Below are 21,217 nucleotides of genomic sequence, written 5' to 3' on the forward strand. Positions count from 1 at the left end.
TTTAACATATCAATCCCTTTGTTATGATAGAATTCCATCATTTTCTGCATCGCTTCTAGTGTCGGACAACATCTTTGTTATTATACCACCTGACAAAGTCTTGAAAAGTTGTCATTTGTTCGTGCTCCCACACTTTTCAGGTTATTGTAGTTGTCGAATCCCGAGGGGGGCACTACCTTCAACCTTAGTTTTTTCAGAGCCTCCTGTTGGGAAAGTCCACTATTCAACAATTTTGTGAAATCCGTAAATTCTTTTTCCAAGGGATTGTGATCTCTCAACTTACTAAAGAAACATTCGTAAGGGGGTGGGAAAGGTACATCCAATTTGTTTGGTGAGTCGAACCATTCATAAGTGAAAAATCCTTTGGTCTCATTTGTCCTGTAAGCTTTGAGGAACGAATCTAGTGATGTTGCTCCACCAAGAAAGTTTAGAATATCGAGAAACTGAACATCACCAAATTTAAAGGATACAAAATGATTAGCTTTTTTAATAACCGTTGGTTGAATATCGCTCTCGTGAATGAGGTAGGGTAGTAAATAAGACTTGATAAGATTCAGATTCATATTTCCAGCTGTTGAATCCAAATACAGGTAAAATGCTGACATAACGTTCAAAATGTTGTTGTAGTTCGAGAAAATGATTTTTCTGAATTTGGAGGAATTGAGTCGACATATCAACTTCTTCTTCTTCAATATATTGAAATTCAAACATTGGAGTACTCTCATCTTTCCTTCCATTTAGCTTCTCGAAAGTAGAACTTACTCTGTTTTTAATTGCATTTTCAATTGAGGAAAATTTTTGCAACATTTCTGCTTTACTTCTGCTAGCTAGTTCTTCTAATGCTTCAACAAAAGATACAATCATTGTCTTGGGGTCTCTGTTGCAAAGGAAAATAGGTACTTGTAATAAATTAGAGGAAATTGACACAGATATTGGTTCGTGTTTTCCTATCCAAGTAGTTGTATTGGCATCTTTTAGTTCATTAGATGGAACGCAGATTGATTCGAAGTCAAATACAGCCACGTTTTTGAACAGTTTTTGTTCTTCCTCATATCCAATTCCAAAACCGTCAAGTTTATCGAACAAAGTTTGTCTTAAAGTGTAAACACTCTTCGGATAAATGTGCTGTATCCTTTCTTTACAAGATTTCACGTGACGGTGGAAATTACAAGCACGCTTAATAAAGGAATCACAAATAGGACAGCGGAATCGTTTGAAGAACGTGTTGATATCATCAACTTAGCAAATGTGGTTGTTGTAGCGCAATAGATTAATGTTGTTCTCGTACATCTCAATACTTCTTCTGGCAAGTTCACCTACAAAATCCCCGTCCTCAATGTCAATGTCATAATTGAAAATGTTGTGTTTTATAGCGCTTTCAACAAACACAAGGTGATCCATTGACACTCCTCTAAAGTTAATTGCGTCATGACCAGACTCGTGGAGAAAGTCACTGAACAACTTAGCTGCGTTTGTTTCCAGCTCAGCTGATCCATACAAGTGAACAGCCACAGCGCTAAACATGCAAAGGTAGTCCTTGTAGGTTTCTCCGTATCCATTCGTAACAAGACAATTTACATCGCTTCTCTTCAACAACTGTTCAGGTATAAATATCAGCATCTAAACATCCCATTGGGATATTGTTGAGAAGAGCACAGAAAACTGTTACATTCGTAGTTAGTGCATACCGCCATTTTGTGTTTGCCCTTTCTTGAGCACAAGTCTCAATCAAATCCAATTTCTCTACTCTATCCTGAAGTGAGACTAAGTCTCCCTTAGAACAAAGTAAATGAGACTTCTCAAAGAAGGTGTTGTTCTCATGAGCATAAAAGTATCGGTATTCGTCTGCGTCAACATTTCGTAAAATAATTCCCAGGGATAAATTTATTTTTGCAGCAGAGTTAAGCTTTTCAAACACTTCCTTCAGTTTTTCATTAATTTCGCTGGGATCAAGTGTCGACAATTTAAAATTGAATACTCTATGTCTCCCATTCTCCATCTCAGTATTGTCAAAGAAGTGTTGACAGGCACTAAGTTCCTGCTGTAACTGTTCGTTGTTCCTATCCAATTCTTCCGATTCTAGTACTTCTTTCAAGCTTTCGCTGGATTTGGTTCCAACTTTGGTCGATGTTCCGTGTTTCCGTCTCTTATGTTGTTGAAGAGAATAAAAACTTGGAAATTCCTCCAAGCATATAGTGCACACTGTACTAAGCTTCTTTTCTTGAGGAGCGTGATGCTTAGCAAGGTGGTAGTTCAAGTCCTCTTTCCTCTTTGTGTAGAATTGTGGACACTTGGAACATTTTAAAGTCCCAATATCAGACGATTTTTTGTGTCGAGCCATTTGCTGCTTGACAACCATTTTCTCGCACTTTGCTCATTTGACAGGTAGATTTCTATCAAGAGAAGGCATTGTATTGTTGTGATCCAAAATAAATTGAATAAATTTTAAGTAAATTTTCGAGCAACTGTATCTGATAACAAAGTGAGAATGAATACAATTTTTGGTTTTTTAGTTAGAATATCTTTTATGACTAACTATTTCCATTTAAGGAAATGACGTAATTTCTATTTTTAGTAACATTACGCAATACGAAAGTTCAAGAACTTCCTACGAAGCAGTCACAGTGTTACGTTCTACATTGTATTTAAATCCAGAAAACATCCAAAATGTGTAACCTTATTCCTTGGAGGAAAATCGGAAATCTTAAGTTATATTTATTTGTCATATTGCTGATTTGTGTTACTTTTTTTACAAAACAAAACTATTCATCCCATAACAGACTTCTTAACAAAATCTATCTGTCAGATGTTTGCTCACTTAGAGAATACAAATATTATTGTAAACAAACTAATTTTGTAATTTCATCGATAAAACACTAAATGTGTTTTTACAATAATATTAAAACATTAGAGAAGAAAACTCCTACTTTAATTGAAGGTAACTTATATACAATTGACGTTAACGTGATTATCTTACAAACTACAAACCAATCAAATTTTAGTATTAAGAAACTTGTTGTAAAAGTTAATGATATTGTTTTGCTTATCTCATTCTCTCTTTTAACATTTTTCTATTTTAATAGATTAATACGTGAAATTTTACTCATTTGTGAAACATGTTGATCAAAAACCACTAACAAATATTGGAGAAAATTTACAGGAGAAAAGAAGGTATACCTGATTCATACAAAATTGACGAAATTGATGTAGATTCATACTTTTTTTACATTTTTTTGGACATTTTCACAAAATCCAACAGAATAAACCGATTTAGTAAAGGACTTGAGTATGTAACGTTCTCTATTAAAAAATTTGAATATGAGGAGTTTATTGCGAAACAGTCTTTCGATTTATCCTCAGAATTGCATGTAAGCAAATACGAATTGTTGTTCATTTTGAACTCCGTCCCCGATATATTGGAAGAGTACAGAAATATTTCACAAACAAACTTTGTTCCTCTCCCAGAACCAATAACAATAACTTCTTCACTACAGAGTGCTTTGTACTTCCATTAGTACAACGACTACAATGCAGTGGGAGCACTGATCAGGTTCGGAATTTGTTTACCTAACGCCTATATACAGAAATTTGATTCCAAAAATGGAACATTTTCCGAGGTTGATCTGAAATTTGACGAATTGGAAAAAATTAATCAAAGCTTGACTTTTTTGGTAAATTATGTCACTTCATTTCAACTTAAATAGACCATTTTAGGTAAAGCAGAGTCGGAAACCTGTATGTATCCTTCACTTCCTACCTTGTGAGAAAATTTTACCCAAATTTGGATTTGAATTTCAGTTCGTCCAGAAATTTCAAGCTAAACGTCAATTTTTCTCATAAAATCTTCCATTTTTGGTTACTGTTGTCTGATTGGACAGAGCACACTATCTATAGAGGTTGTTGATTTTGACATTATCATTTGATCCAACTTCTCTGAAAACATCATCACTACTTTCTCACATTATACTAACTACTGCTCAACATTTTATCCTGCTATCGAGCTCCAACATTCACTTTCTTCTTGTTTAAAAATACTTACTTTAGTTCTAACTTTTGTTTAAATCTAATTTATATATCCTGTTCCCTTCCTAAACAGGAAATTTGCTGCTTTATAAGTTTCTCTCCACTGATTGCTTTTATCACGTTCTCGACAAGAATGTTTTCATCCATTCTCATCACTTTCTAACAAAAACCTCTTCTATCATTTATTCCAAAATGGAGTTCACCGTTCAAAATAATAACCTTCTGTACTCATTTTCTTTTACTGAGGATATTGCTCGGATAGGAGTTCGAGATTTATCAAACGGACTGTATGAGTCTCTAATCACTTTACCCATTACTGTGTGGCACATTATTGAGCACCAGCGACAACAGTTTGATACATATCATCAGGGACAGGTCCCAATCACAGAGAATCAGCTCGGAACTCACGCGATGGGACACGAAGTTGCTGTTGTCAGTGGACACCACTATCCTCACGTTAATGGATCTGATTTTCCTGCCAACTACGTAGCTGGAAATATTCAGTACACATTTCCTTGGGAGGAAGGGCAAATTCCAAACAGTTGGTTCACTACACCGGAGGTAGGTAAGGTATCAGGAACGGAGGTGGAAAATAATCTTCTCCAAATAGCTTCAAGAGCTCATAGTAGAGAACATAGCGAGTTGAGTATCAATACTAGTACCACCACGTCATTTAACGATCTGGAAAACTTTGATCCAGCGCAGTACTATGGATCTACTGACATGTCAACTACACCCTCGATGACAACCCCATCGATTGAGGAAGGAACAGCTCACAACCCTATTTTTTTGAGTGATGTACCTAATACCCCAGTCACTGTTCAACCAACTCAACTACCTGGTAGAATTGAGCGACAAAGAGGTTTCGGTAATGAAATTCAGAATTTACCAGAATATGTTATTGAAACTCTTTTCGAATGATTTCTCTGTTCAATTTTGTAAACTATTTTGTATTTGTTCGTAAAAATAATAAAGTTTCTGAATACCTTTTGGGTGTTTCGTATTAAATTTAAATTTTCAATTTTATAATTTTTTAACTACTTTTTTCAAGTTTTCCAGAATAAAAGATTAACACGAAAGGTTACTTGATAAATTAGGTACTTGGTTATTATTGAAAATTTGTTTTTCGACAATTAAGAAAAATACCGAATTTAATTTTGATATTTAAGAAAACTGTCGAATTTATTTTTGATATTTAACAAAAAATGTCGAGAAAAAATTCGATTTTTAAGAAAAAATTACGGTTACAAATCCGAGTTTTAAGCTGCAAGAACAGATTCAAAACTTGTCATTTTAAAAATTATTAAAATTTATGTTTTTTGCTTAAAATCATACCGTAAAACTAAGAAAAATGAGAAAAAAATTGCACATTTTGCACGCAGAGTTTGGTAACATTTTCGATTTTTAACGAAAAATCGGAGGTTCTATTTTTGAGTTTTAACAAAAAATGTTGTGTGAAAATTCGAAATTTAACAAACAAATCGACTTCAAATTTCGACTTTTAGAATATACACTAATAATAAAACATTTTAGTACAAACACTTTATTACTTTCTAACTTCAAAGTACAACATGGGGTTATCAATTATTCCATGACCATCTAGTAAACAATCAACCATTTTTATTAATTCACTCTCATACTTTGAGTTCTTAAGTGACTGAATTCGGTCGAAGAAGGATGATCTCAATGTTTGTGTGCTCGCATTTCTTTGCTCAGCTCTCAGTAGATGTCTCTTGAACTTTTTTCTACTCAATCTCTTCTTAGACACGCTGGGTAGTTTTTCAACAAATTTGTTTTCCGAATTATGTTGTACCGCTCTCTTCAATTGGGTGAAAACAAGTCCTGCTTCTTCCTTTGTGTGACCAAAAAACTGATGTTTATATAAGGTGTATAAGCAGTCCACTGTCTGATATTGAAAAGATAAATCATCCAATTTTTGGAGTAATTCATTAATGGAAGATGAAATGAGAATTATGTGATAAGAACAATTTTTCAGAGGACAAAAAGTGTAATTGTGAGACGCAACAGAGGATTCACTAGTAAGCAAGTAAGGTTTATAATCCTTAACTGATACGCAAATGAACAAGGCTTTCTCACAAAATTTTTTATAAAAGTCGATAAAACTTGACATATAACTGCTGCCATTCTGTAACCAAAGTGATTTTGGAGTGATTCTTTTAAACTACCGTATAAGGAAATAACGCAATTCAGTTCAAACGCAGCGAAAATTTCATTTGAAAAATGACACAGTTCAAGAGACAGCAACTCAGAAAAATCCGTTGTTTTACTTGTTCTAAATATTTCAAACACTATTACTCGCTACTACAACACAGACGTGCTAAACATCAAGATAAATATGCTGCTATAGTTCAAATGTTTGCTCAACATAAAATTTCTGACTAAGTTTCCTTATAAGGAATTTTTGTAAAATGACGCAATTGAACTTTCCATATTTGGAAATGAAAGAAGGATAATGACATCATTACCAAATAAAGGTGATCGGCAACAATAGAGGAAGTAAAATTACAAGTCAAATCATTCAATTAATTTCTCTCTGTCACATTAAGTTGATAAAATGTCTCTCTCTAAAGTCTCTCCGTTTTACTCGAGTGCTCCGTCTACGTTTACCGATTCTCAACCTAAAACTGGAACTGATTCGGTTCCATTTTATATAGACTTTGGTTCTAACCCAAAAAGATTTGTGAGATTTACTGTGTCCCAAATTTTTAAAAACGGACAAAATTATTCCGAACCAACTTTCCAAGTCTTCAAAAAAGATAATTCTGGAACATTTGAGAAGTACCAACAACTTCGAATAGGAGATTACGAATTCAAGAAATTCTGTTTCCTCAAGAACAATTTCCTGGATGGGGAGTTGGAACTGAGTGAGCACCCCACTCAATTTGATAAGAACCCATGTATGGAGGATGTGCTGCAACGATGTCACAAAGTCAGAGAGGTCAATATAGGACGAAATCGACGAATATATGTGACTTTCATTCAATACGTTCAGGAGAATCCAGCCTCCATTTATGTGCAGATTCGGCTCTTTTGTCGCAAGGAAAACAATGAGTTCAAGCAGGTGACTTATGTCAGCTACACTTTGGACGAATTCAAGGAACTGATTCAAAATTTGAATGACTTTTCTAACATTGAACAATGTACATTTCAATAATAATTGTTGTGTGATTTTGTAATATGTCTTTGTCTTCTCTACAATAAACTTTTCATTTTAAAAATCTTTGATCTGAGAATGAGTTGGGATATTGGTTGCTCAAGAAACATTTTTTTGAGTCTCAGAGACAAGTCAAAGGTTTTTCACGTTAGACTTCATTACGAACTTAAAAGATATTCATATACTGTTCTTGAAGCTCAAAATTTTCCCAAATTAGAAAATTTGGACTTAGAGTCCCAAATTTCAGAATTTAAGTGGGTTTTTCACAACGGATTACGCAGAACAAGTCTTATATATCGTTCAGATAAACAACAGGTTACCATTTCACAACATCGTTGGAACGTATATCAGTGGAGTTTTCTGACAAATATTGAATTAGAAAAGAAGAGTACGAGAACTTACTAGAGCATCTCCCTACACTTTTATCTTATATTGAAAAGTTTAAGAAAATTTGCATTGACATGGATGAAGGAACGCGAAGTTGATGGATATTGTCCTTCTTGGCAACATATTCAATTGCTACGGAAGCATCCTTTCAATGTTTCTGAAAATGAAAAACGCAAAAACTGTTTTTTAGCGGCCTGTAAAATTTGGGACGAGAATATAAATTTGAAGGAAATTAACCAAAAATTTGCTCATGCAGGACTTATTGGTTATGGAAATTCCTTTTTAGATTTTTTCTTTGCTAGATTGAAAGTTTTTCGATTACATGCTATACTAAACGATTCTGCTGGAGCAGTTAAAGCAACTACAAACAAGGGACCAGGATACTGTTACATGTTACCAAATTTTCCAAGCTCATGTTTCTTGGGACATTTAACTGGGTCAATCTTTTGTGTCTTTATTAAATTTTATCATCCTCAAATTTTCAAAATGCTAGACTGCTAATCATTTTTGTAATAATTCAAACTAGAAAAAAGAATGTCTCTCGTTGCGTTTGATATTGAGTGCTTGGAAGGGAAAATTGTCAAGGAGTTGGGTGTTTTCAAGGATGTAATTGTATTGGGATACAGTTTCCTCCCAACCAAAGACTATAAACCTACTTTTCAAGCAGAGTGGAACACTAAAAATTTACATGGGATTAATTGGAACAATGGAAAACTGGAATACACTGAGTTGTCATCAATCATTCACCAACATTGTTATCCTACAACAAAATGCTTTGCAAAAGGGTTAGAGAAGTGTAATCTACTCTCAAATTACTTGTGTAAAGATGTTGAGAATCTAGATGATCTTGGTTGTCCAAAAGTTTCCAAACTTCTCAATAACTCGGATACTGACTGGGATTGTAGCAGTTATCCGTATCGACACAAAAAGACATTTCACTGTGCAGAGAAGAAAGCTTATGCTTACGGAACTTGGACTCTGGTTTTTTTTGATAACGTATAATATTTGTAATTTCTATTTGTAATTTCTATTTGTATTTGTGATCGTTTTGTAATTTATTATTTTTATTTTACTACTTTTGAAATCAGAGAGAAGTTGCATTCCCAGTTCAAAAAATTGATTTTCCCTTAAAAATAAGGTATAAATGACCGAGAATACAGATAACGATTTAAATTTAGGTAATTTTGTCTTTGATGATAATAACCAGGAACGACAATCGTGGAAATGTTTTGGACAGACTTGTAATAGATCTCTGGTGGTTTTTTTGTCCCAATTTTTTGTTATTTTGTTAATATTAGCGTGCTGTATAGTAAGAATAACTCTTGCCGAAACCTGTGAAGAAACAACAGTTTGGATTGCTATCTTATCTAGTACAGTCGGTTATATTTTACCTTCTCCTAAACTATGAACAAAATAATTTCTACTAAGGAACGCATTTTTCCTTCATTGGTGGGACCAAGCGGGTCTGGAAAATCTCATCTTATCCATGATTGGCTAATTATTGGAACTTTTCAACCCGATTTTGATAAAATTTACTATTTTTATCAACATTATCAATCACTTTACGGTCTAATGTCCAAAAACATTAAGAACATTCATTTTATTCAAGGAGTTGACTTTGAGTTCATTCAGAGTCTACCCAATAATGGAACAAAGTATTTGCTGATTTTTGATTATTCTTGTGAAGAAATCTCAAGCTCGAAAGAATTTGTCAAAATCGCGACAGCTGGAAGACACAAAGGACTTAGTACAATATATATAAAGCATAATCTTTTTCATCAGAGTAGGTTGGGAAGAGATATTGAGTTACAAAATACTCATATAGTTTTATTCAAGTCTCCTAGAGATGTTCTCCAGATTAACACTCTTAGTCAACAGCTCGGGTTAGGATCACAATTAAAAGGTTGGTATACAAAAGCTACTTCAATCCCGTATGGTCACTTACTTATTGATCTGACTCCGAAAACAGTCAACTCTTTTAGATTTTGCAGAAACAGTGGTTCTATTCCCACTATTTTTTTTCTCCCTAAAACGAAACAAGAGATTACTTTTTTGAACGATGAACACACAACATCTCTCTACGCTGATAACGTTCCAAACGTATTCCCAGAACTTCAAGAAAACGTTCCTAAGAAATTGTCCAAAAGATTTCATTCAGTTTCTAAACGAATGAATAGTAAACCTTCTCGGGGGACAACTACAGGAAATACAAAAACAAGACGTAATAAAGTACAGAGACGAAATTCATCACCTCGTGCTAAAAAGAACCGGAATAAATAAAAGAAGAGCAATTTTAAGTTCACGAAAAGGAATAGAGCTCATATCAATTTTGACACCATCTATCATTAATCGATTGTCTTGAAATTGAACAGTTTGTTTTGATTCCTCAACACCTTTACGAACAAAAATTCAAATTAGAAGTTAAAAAGTTGGACATTTTTGAGCAGAAACCATTTTCTGTCCCAACACATTTGAACTCTAATTACAAGGAAATCAGCAACAAAACCAGATCTTTAAAGAACGAATCAATTGTAGATCAAATTTTGAATTCACCGCGAGTCAAGCTATCTCTCAACGACACAATTTTATTAGATGGAAGAGATACAGAAGTAGCTTTTGCAGATTTTATTTTTGCATTAAAAAGAAAGAACGTTGATTTTCCCGACATATATTACACAATACTTGATGCTACCGGAATAAATCCGCAAAAAGTAATAAACAAAGATGCCAAAAGCAAAGACAGAGGGAGCTGGATTCCTTTCAAAATCTGAAAAAGCCAAGCAAAAAAGGCTGTATAGAGATGGAAAAACCGCATATGGATCAATTAAAAATCTACAAAAGGCAAGTGGGTTATCCAAAAAGAAAGTTGCCTACTTTCTACACAGTAAAGATTCCTACACAAAGTATCGTCATGCAACACGACATTTCAAAAGATTACCAGCATTTGCTAAGCGAATCAATGAGATCTGGTGTCTCGATCTAGCTTTTATGGATAAATTATCGGATACTAATAATGGAGTGAAGTATTTATTAGTATGTGTTGACGTCTTTTCTTGCTTTGTTCGTGTGCAACCAATGAAGTCAAAGTACTCTACCGATGCAGTTGTAGCTTTCAAAAAAATGTTGCGTAAAAAAGTATGCCAGCGAAATTATGGGTTGACCAGTGAACAAGGTTTAGTGGTGAGTTTCGAAAGTTTTGTATGGACAAGAAAATTAAAATTTATTCTACTAGAAGTGAAACGAAAGCTGCTGTAGCAGAACGAGCCATAAAATCTCTGAAAAACCTTATTTATCGCTATATGGAAGAAAATGGTGACAAATACATGAGAAAAATGGATTCCTTTGTCAAAACTATCAACACAAGAGTTAATCGCTCAACAGGTAAAGCTCCAAAAAATGTGACAAACAAAGACTTTTTGTCAATTTTTTACAGAAACCCAATTAACCAATATAAACGACCACGTTTTAAAGTTGGTGAAAATGTTCGTATATCAAAAAAAGATATTCCATTCAGAAAAGGTTATAAATCACAGTTCACAAATGAAATACTCAAAATTGTTAAAGTTGCTACTTTTAAACCGCCAACCTATAACCTTTGTGGAGAACAAGGTGATGAAATTCTTGGTAAATTTTATGAACAAGAGCTTTCAAAGTGCATCATTTAAAGATGAGTTCTTTCACTGTTGAGTTGGTTTCCAATGCGTCGTTTGATTGTTACCCAAACAATACACTAAGTTCTTTCACGAATTTTCTACCTGAACAAATTAATCTTGATGGAGAATGGGAGGTAGCGATAACAGAACTGTCGTATCCTTCCTTGTACCAAAACATAACAGAGGGTAAATTCTTCTATCTAGATGAAGCAACACCAGATACAAAACCATCGGATTATTACACACTTGATCCAGGTCTATACCCCTCGATCTCTGATATTGTCAATGAAATGAATAGAAAAATTCAGGAAGGTGAAAAATATGAAAAAAACGCCCATCAAGTTACACGTTAACAAAATTACACAGAGAATTTCTTTGAGTCTTCCAAATCAGAACTCTTTACTTGTCATTTTTAGTGCCGATCTTTGTCATGTCTTTGGATGCGAAGAAGCTGTTTATGGTATGGGTGTTTTCATGAGTGGTGGTGGTCCACATTTTCCCAAGTTTCCTTATGACATTGTACGAATACACACCTTAATGATATATAGTGATATATATATATTGAATACAATATTGTGGGTGATACAAAAGCTGCTCTTTTACGATGCATTCCGTTTATATCAAAAGTTAAGAATGGAGATATCATCTCAACGGGACAATACATGAATTATCAAAATTTTCCAAACTTACAATTTAAAAAAATTCTAAAAAACTCATTCCACAGCATAAAACTCGAGCTCCGGGACTCTTATGGTGAAAAAGTTCCTTTCAACTCTGTTGGTGTGACAAGAGCGGTACTAATGTTTAGAAAAACTTCTGACAATCATTTTTGGATTTAAAGTTGTAGAAAATGGTTGCTGATAGTGATTTACCGTATTTTCGTGGTTATTCAAAACAGAGGGGAAGAGGATGCGGAGCGTTAGCACAAACAATTGAGAGGACAGCTATTCTATTCTTGAGGAGATATGTTATCCCAGCAGCAAAAAGAGTTGGTGCTGATTTGCTTGATATAGCTGCACCAGAAATTGGAAATGTTTTAACTGGAAAAAAAATTCAAATCTGTGGCTGCAGATGTTGGAAAGAAAACATTACGTAAACAGCTAGGTGGTGGAAAAATTAAGAAAACGCCGCATAATTCGAAGAATTCCCCCAAAAACCAGTCGACGTCGTCGAACTAGAAGAGATATTTTTACTAAGCTAAAATAAATACTAGATCAACAAACGATAGCAACTTTCGTTATGGTCACATTACGAACTCTTGCTTGTAGATTTTTGACAAAATTCCTGTTTTGGAACCAATTCAATCTTCTCACGTTCAAGAAGTTTATCCCAGTACTTCATTGGATGAAAGCAGCATTGAATTCGAGTTTGAAACAGATAGAAGCATATATCTTGATATGAGAGATATCCACCTTCAAATCAAAGTTGGTTTACAAAAGGGAAGATTGTTTGATGACTTTATGAAAAAAGACGAGCATGGAAAAGCAGATATGGGAATGTCTTTCACAGATAATTATTTACATTATCTAACTCACATCAACAATTTATTGCACTCGTTCTTCTCCAACTGTGAGGTGTATCTGAACTATCAACAGGTTTACAACTCAAATGGTCTCTATGGACACAAAGCTTTAATTTCCAATGAATTTAACGCTTCCACAAGAAATAATGAAGGTATTTTGGCTTGTCATGGATATGAATTTGAAAAAGAACCCAGCGATTTTGAGAAAAGCCCTTTTATAGATCGAGAGGAAGAACTTTTGCTGAAAAATGGAACTACTTATTACGGTAAATTAGCAATTGATTTGTTCCAATGTGAAAAGTTACTGCTTCCAAATACAAAAGTTAGACTGAAATTGATTCGTGCAAGACCCAATTTTTACATGATCTCTTACAATCCTCACGTCTCCCTTGAAATTCTTGACTGTTCCCGGTTTACAAGACGTGTTGTTGTTAACGAAGTGTATCACCAGACTATCAAATATCAATTAACTCATCAACCTGCTTGTTACAACTTTATGGAAACAATTGCACGCACATTTATTATTCCTTCAGGACAGAACCAGTTTATTCAGGAAAATGTTTTTAACAATGCTCCAATCAGAAGAGTAGCTATTGCGATGAACACAATTTCAGCATTCACAGGACATTTTCAAGAAAATCCTTTCCATTATCAGAAATTTGGTTTACGAGAACTAAGAATTGTTCGAGGAGGTAGAGCTATATTATCAGTTGATACAACCAATGACTGTAGGGCATATGTAACAACAATGAAAGCAATGAATTTTAACGAAGAGATTCCCGCTTTACCACATAATCTATTTCAGAACCATTACGTGCTTGTATTTGATCTCACTTCACTTCAAGATGCTGGAGAAAGTATTCATTATCCTGAGCTCAGCGGTGAAAGTATCCGATTAGAAATGTTTTTCGACCGCCCGCTAAGAAGCGTGACAGAAATAATTGTTCTAGGAGAAAGGATGTCCACTGTTAAAATTGATCAATTCGGAACGGTTGCTAAAATTGTCTGAAAATTTTTGCGTTAACGAAAATTTTTTCATATTTTTTTCAGTTTTTTATGGGTTTTACATCATTGCTTTCTGCATTGGAACATTTTTGGGTTATATATTATCGTCACCCAGTTGCCATTCTCTTCACCAAATAATTTCTTAAAATGGACGTTAACTGGGGGCGAACTAATTCAAACTTTTTTGTTTACGTTCCTCTCCCAATTTTTCTGGTACTTCTTTTTATAATTATTTTATTCTACCCCAAACACCATTACAATTCTGTTGACAAAATTAAAAAGTCAAGCAACCTTTTATTAGAGCAAGGTAAAAAGTCCAATAATTGTTGCTTTTTTGAAGAGAATGAGTCTTTTCAGCTTGACTGTACAGTTAGAAATCCGTGTGTTAAAGGTACTTGCGAAATAAAGCAGAGAAAAATTGTTTGTCATGGATAACACTTCCCTGAGACAGATTATTGAACGAATCCCAGAACTCAAATACCGCTATATTGGATCGTTTCCAGCAGATTGTGTTCCAAAACTACCCACATGCAGCTTTGCTATCATCAGCACTTCTCCGAGCAGTGAAGCTGGAGAGCATTGGATAATGATTGTGATTGCTCGACTCAATCGAACCTATTACTATGCTGATTCTTTAGCTCGTCCAATCACAAAATACAAATTTTTGAATAAAAAGTATCAGAAAACGATACAACAACCAGTTCAGAAAACTGATAATTTGTGTGGATTTTACACAATATTTGCAGCATTTCAACTATTTAAATTTTTTCAAACAAAACTGAACAAGGTTCATGACGTTCATGTTCTAAACTTTATAAGTAATTATATGTGAATTAGATAAATTTAATGTAAAATAAGTCGAAGTGTAATAAAGTCGACAGTAATTTTTTTTTCTAAATTCCTTAATTCTTCGTTAGTTACTCAAATTTTTGTTGTCGACTTTATTAACTACTCGGCTCAATGTACTTTAATACTCTTTTCTTTTGTACTATCATCATGTAAACGTTTGATTAATTTTGTATTTGCATGTGCTTAATTTGTACTGTGTCTGTTATTTTGTACTTATTAATTCAATTTTTTTCTTTTATTTAACTTTTTTCCATGTTATGAGCGCGTAAAAATCCACTAGTACTGTGACAATACCAGATCAGCAAGAGGTAGTTTCGATCTGCCGACCTCTGGGTTATGAGCCCAGCACGCTTCCGCTGCGCCATCTTGCTATTTAGGGTCGGCTATACCTAATCTCAATAAATTGCGGCGGCTATACCTAATCTTAATACATTGCGGCGGCTATGCCTAATCTTAATACATTGCGGCGGCTATGCCTAATCTTAATACATTGCGGCGGCTATACCTAATCTTAATACATTGCGCTGGTAATACCAATAAACATGTTGAAATTTACTGCGAGGGGAATTATCCGTTAATTCCCGCTGCCTGTACAATTTCCCGCCTGTACAATTCCCGTGCGCGCTGCCTGTACAATTCCCCAACTGTACAATTCCCGTAAGCGCTGCCTGTACAATTCCCCGCCTGTACAATTCCCTGCGCGGAAAGGCCAATGACCGGCTCCGAAATGGACCCTGATCTGCTCACACTATACTACTAATACCCTGGTCCCTATACTTAATCTTAATACGTTGCGGCGGCTATTCCTAATCTCAATACGTTGCGGCGGCTATTCCTAATCGTAATACGTTGCGGCGGCTATTCCTAATCTTAATACGTTGCGGCGGCTATTCCTAATCTTAATACGTTGCGGCGGCTATTCCTAATCTTAATACGTTGCGGCGGCTATTCCTAATCTTAATACGTTGCGGGGCATATTCCTAATCTTAATACGTGGCGGCCGCTATTCTTAATACGTGGCGGCCGCTATTACTAATCTTAATACGTGGCGGCCGCTAATCTTAATACGTGGCGCCCGCTAATCTTAATACGTGGCGCCGTTATAACCTATCTTAATACATGTAACCTATACCCTATCTTAATACATTAGTGTAGACCCTCTCTCAAAAATTACTCCTATACCCTATCTTAATACATGGGGTCTACACCCCCCCCCCCCGGGGGAGCCTTGCTCACCCTATTACTACTTGCATGCAGCAAACTCATAACGACGCCAGAACTTAAAAACTAAAGCGTCTTGCCCGCGCAGGTTAAGATATGTTGGGTGTCCGAGGAATTGAGTGAAATACCGTCTTACAATGCTATTATTGCAATTAACAGGTTTAGCTGAGAAGATCAGTATCTGATTCAAGTACTCTGATTTAAAAACTTATAAAAACCTGTTTCCGTAACTAAGACTCAGTTATAATCAATACAGATTCAGAACAATTTCAGAGATTTTCCAAGTTTTAGTACTGATTCAAAAGTAGTGATTTAAGATATAATTCAGAATGAGTAAATGAAATAGCTCTGAATCCGACAAATTCATTGCATAATGTGACCTGAATCAGACTCTGACTCAGTACTGAATTTACTTTTGAATTAGGTATGCGTAAGTTATCTAATGCTGAATTTTCTAATCGAATAACTCTGGAAATGAAGACAATCGGTTATTTTTTTGCATTTTCCCCCAAATCCAAATCACTATATTGATCATCTAATCAGATCTCTCCTTTAAAACTGTAATTTCTACGGTTGAAATCATTTTTTATTGTCCAATTCATGAAAAATATATTCTTCTAAATTAGTTCAGAATACCTGCCTTTATTCCACCTGCTACAGACCATCAACCGAGAATGAAGGCGAAAAAAATGTTATTTCTCGTGTAGCAACCAAAAAACGCAACTGACGTATTAGATTTATCTGAAATTCAAATGAATATCATTTAAATTCTTTGGAGCCAGCAACGTCTTCACTAATTGTTCCGACCCCACTTGTGGGGGGAGAAACTATATAGTCAAATGGGGTTTTTTTTGTTGAAAAAATTTTGGCCGATCGATTTATTCATCGTAGAGAAATGTGAGTGATATCATTAAAAAGCCTGTTCAGCGTAGAATTCGAAATTAAAAAGATTTTTTGAATTTCGTAGTTTTCGAGGAGATATCGAGGTCTAAAATCTTGTGTGAACAAAGGACATTTGCGTGATTTTGTTCGTTTTAGTGTAACTTTCGTTCAATTTAAGATCTTTTCGATTAAAAAAATATTAAATCGGAACTAAATTTCACGAACAATTTTGTTTTAGCATTAGAAGAAAGGCGATAAAAAAGCTAGTTCTGGGAAGTTTACTATAAAAAAACTCGAATTTAATTTCGGAGCTGTTTTGTTTAGAAAAGATTTGCTATTTTTTGTTTTTTAGTCACTTTGAGACTAGTCACTTTTCATATCCAGGTTCAGTTATTGACAAACCTCATTTAGAGTCAAATGATGCTTAATGCAAAAAAAAGTTCGTTTTCAAGGACTCGTTCATATTTTTTTGGCTTCAACACTGAGTTTTTGAAATTTTTAATTAAATTTTGATTTTCTTTTTATGATTTTGTTAAATTTTTATAGTCATATGGCATAGACTCACTCACAACAAAGTGCAATAGGTTGCCTAAAGTGCATTAGATAAACCTCTATAGTGATTTGAGTGGAGAGCTAATGGCTGTTAATTAAGACTTTAAAAATAATTTTTCGAAAATTAACTGATCTTAAACTTATTTTCGTGAATTGTAAGTCCGTCTCAGTAATTACCGGATCGCCTTCCTTTTTACTGCAACCAAATTACCCTCGTTAACTGTTTTATCAGCTAACTATAGGTTTTGGGACTTCCATGCAACGAGTTGGAATAATTTTTTTCCAATTTTTGATATCTTTTTGTGATTTTGGTTCCTTCTGTTATTAAATGTTAAAATTTCCCATTGACTTAAAAAGTGACAAAGGACTCCTAAAAGACTTTTAGTTTGCAGTTTTCTGCTGAATTTTTGGTTTTTGCCTGTAGTTGTCGTTGTTTTCATAGTCATAATACTTATTGTAAATTCTTATTGATTTCCCATCGAGGTCTAACTTAGCATTTTTATGGACTTCTGTTGAAAACCATTGAATTTAATGGCTGTTAAGACTGAAAAAACAGCTTTCCAAACATTTTTTTTCGATTATTAACCAATCCTAAACTTTTTTTTCGCAAACTGTAAGTGAGTCTCAGTAATGACAGAACCCATTTGCTCTCTATTGCGACCAAGATGGTTAATTGTTTTGTCTTCTAACTATTGGTTTTATTACTTCGATGCAAGAAGTTGGAATTATTTTTTTTTCTAATATTGGGATATTGCTTGTAATTTTGATTCCTTTTGAATTCTTATAACGCTATTCTAATATTCATAGTTGCTGCTGGCTTAGCAAAGATGTTAAATGGATCATTGAAAAAAATTGCAGGGAAAAACTAATGGTTTAAATGGCTTCAAAACTATCTTTGCGCACTTTTCTTTTGAATTTTTGGAGTTTACCTGTATTTTTTGTTGTTTTCGTAGTCATAAGACTTATTGTGATTTCCTACTCATAACCTATGAATGACAAAAACATCTTTGATGTCACATTGAGCAATAACTTATGCGTATTTATTGACTTCCATTGAAAGCTATTGAATTTAATGGCGTATACACGATGGGTTTTCACAAAAGTTTCGTGGTTTTAATATAGTTGAATTTTGATTTTCTGAAGTCATATTGTTAAAAAAGAATCCTTTTGGTGTTAAAAACTCTTTTAAAATGCAAAACCTATTAATGAAAAAAATTTTTTAATGGCTTAGAAACTTTTCTCGCTCAGTTTTATTTATATTGCTGCTTTTGCCAGTTTTTTATTCTTGATGTAACCGAAAATACTGGTCTCAAAAACTTCTAACTGAGGATTGAATGAATGATGTTGGTGAAAGCAGCCAGTCATAAAAGTTTATGATATTTTTCCTTTTCAAAGATTTTTTAAAACTTTTGAGTTTTTGTTCATTTTTTTCGTTAAATTGTAATATATTCTTAACATTGAGAGGTCCGATTGAACTCCCTGTAAATAAAAAATTAAAGTGTCTGTTATTATTATGTCCCAATTGATGTGTTTTTGCTAGAAAATTTGTGTTTTTGTAAAAGTTATGCTTATAATAGCGTCAGTAATTTGTGTTTTCGCAAAATGTTTTCAATTTTTTGTGTTTTTCTGCATTTGTCTTAGTGTTTTTTGGCTTCTTTGGCTTAATTCCGTTTCTTTGGCTTAGTCTAACTAAAGACAGGTGTCGCAAAGACTCTTTAGTAATTTTATGAAGAACTTATTTGGCTTACAAAAAGTTGATTGTATTTTGAATTTCGCCTCAATTTTTCTTCTTTTTGTCGAATTGTTGCGTAGTCTTTTTAAGGAAGATTCCCATCTTCTGTATAGTTAAGAAAAAATAAGTTTGTGTTGTTAAAGTCTTATCTGATTGCATTTTGACGTTATTACTAGGTGTTTTTTATGTAGATATTGAGGTTCTGCCGTTAAATTTTTGCTTTTTGCTTATTTTGTTTGTTTTTTTTCTCGTTTTTTCAATGACAGATCTCGTGAGCGCTGCAATGAGGCGTGGCATTATGTAAATCAATTAGTAGTTTGATCGTATAACATTTTTTTTTTAAAAATCAAACATTACTTTTGATTATCTCTTCTTTTGGTTGACAATTAAGTCAAAATGTAGATGAGCTGGGGGTCGGAACATCATGTGCGAACGCACATTAACGAGCATCCTCTCTATTGCGACCAAGATGGTTAATTGTTTTGTCTTCTAACTATTGGTTTTATGACTTCGATGCAAGAAGTTGGAATTATTTTTTTTTCTAATATTGGGATATTGCTTGTAATTTTGATTCCTTTTGAATTCTTATAACGCTATTCTAATATTCATAGTTGCTGCTGGCTTAGCAAAGATGTTAAATGGATCATTGAAAAAAATTGCAGGGAAAAACTAATGGTTTAAATGGCTTCAAAACTATCTTTGCGCACTTTTCTTTTGAATTTTTGGAGTTTACCTGTATTTGTTGTTGTTTTCGTAGTCATAAGACTTATTGTGATTTCCTACTGATAACCTATGAATGACAAAAACATCTTTGATGTCACATTGAGCAATAACTTATGCGTATTTATTGACTTCCGTTGAAAGCTATTGAATTTAATGGCGTATACACGATGGGTTTTCACAAAAGTTTCGTGGTTTTAATATAGTTGAATTTTGATTTTCTGAAGTCATATTGTTAAAAAAGAATCCTTTTGGTGTTAAAAACTCTTTTAAAATGCAAAACCTATTAATGAAAAAAAAAATTTTAATGGCTTAGAAATTTTTCTCGCTCAGTTTTATTTATATTGCTGCTTTTGCCAGTTTTTTATTCTTGATGTAACCGAAAATACTGGTCTCAAAAACTTCTAACTGAGGATTGAATGAGTGATGTTGGTGAAAGCAGCCAGTCATAAAAGTTTTTGATATTTTTCCTTTTCAAAGATTTTTTAAAACTTTTAAGTTTTTGTTCATTTTTTTCGTTAAATTGTAACATATTCTTAACATTGAGAGGTCCGATTCAACTCCCTGTAAATAAAAAATTAAAGTGTCTGTTATTATTATGTCCCAATTGATGTGTTTTTGCTAGAAAATTTGTGTTTTTGTAAAAGTTATGCTTATAATAGCGTCAGTAATTTGTGTTTTCGCAAAATGTTTTCAATTTTTTGTGTTTTTCTGCATTTGTCTTAGTGTTTTTTGGCTTCTTTGGCTTAATTCCGTTTCTTTGGCTTAGTCTAACTAAAGACAGGTGTCGCAAAGACTCTTTAGTAATTTTATGAAGAACTTATTTGGCTTATAAAAAATTGATTGTTTTTTGAATTTCGCCTCAATTTTTCTTCTTTTTGTCGAATTGTTGCGTAGTCTTTTTAAGGAAGATTCCCATCTTCTGTATAGTTAAGAAAAAATAAGTTTGTGTTGTTAAAGTCTTATCTGATTGCATTTTGACGTTATTACTAGGTGTTGTTTATGTAGATATTGAGGTTCTGCCGTTAAATTTTTGCTTTTTGCTTATTTTGTTTGTTTTTTTTCTCGTTTTTTCAATGACAGATCTCGTGAGCGCTGCAATGAGGCGTGGCATTATGTAAATCAATTAGTAGTTTGATCGTATAACATTTTTTTTTTAAATCAAACATTACTTTTGATTATCTCTTCTTTTGGTTGACAATTAAGTCAAAATGTAGATGAGCTGGGGGTCGGAACATCATGTGCGAACGCACATTAACGAGCATACTTGTTTTTTTCTACTCATTACTGCCTGCTCGACAACAGGATTTTATACGGATCAAACAAAATTCTACGGAGGGTTGCGAACATTTACGAGATTGTGATCTCCGCTTGCAATTTTTTCATTGGAAATTTACACATTAGAATTTTTTCGTTGTAGTTATTGATCAAAAGATTAGTAAATATACAGTGTTTTCCCGCTGTTAAAAACGCTAATCCACACAAGGGTTATTAAG

The sequence above is a fragment of the Convolutriloba macropyga genome, chromosome 9, assembly GCF_964194025.1.
Source record: "Convolutriloba macropyga chromosome 9, txConMacr16.3, whole genome shotgun sequence".
NCBI lineage: Eukaryota > Metazoa > Xenacoelomorpha > Acoela > Convolutidae > Convolutriloba > Convolutriloba macropyga.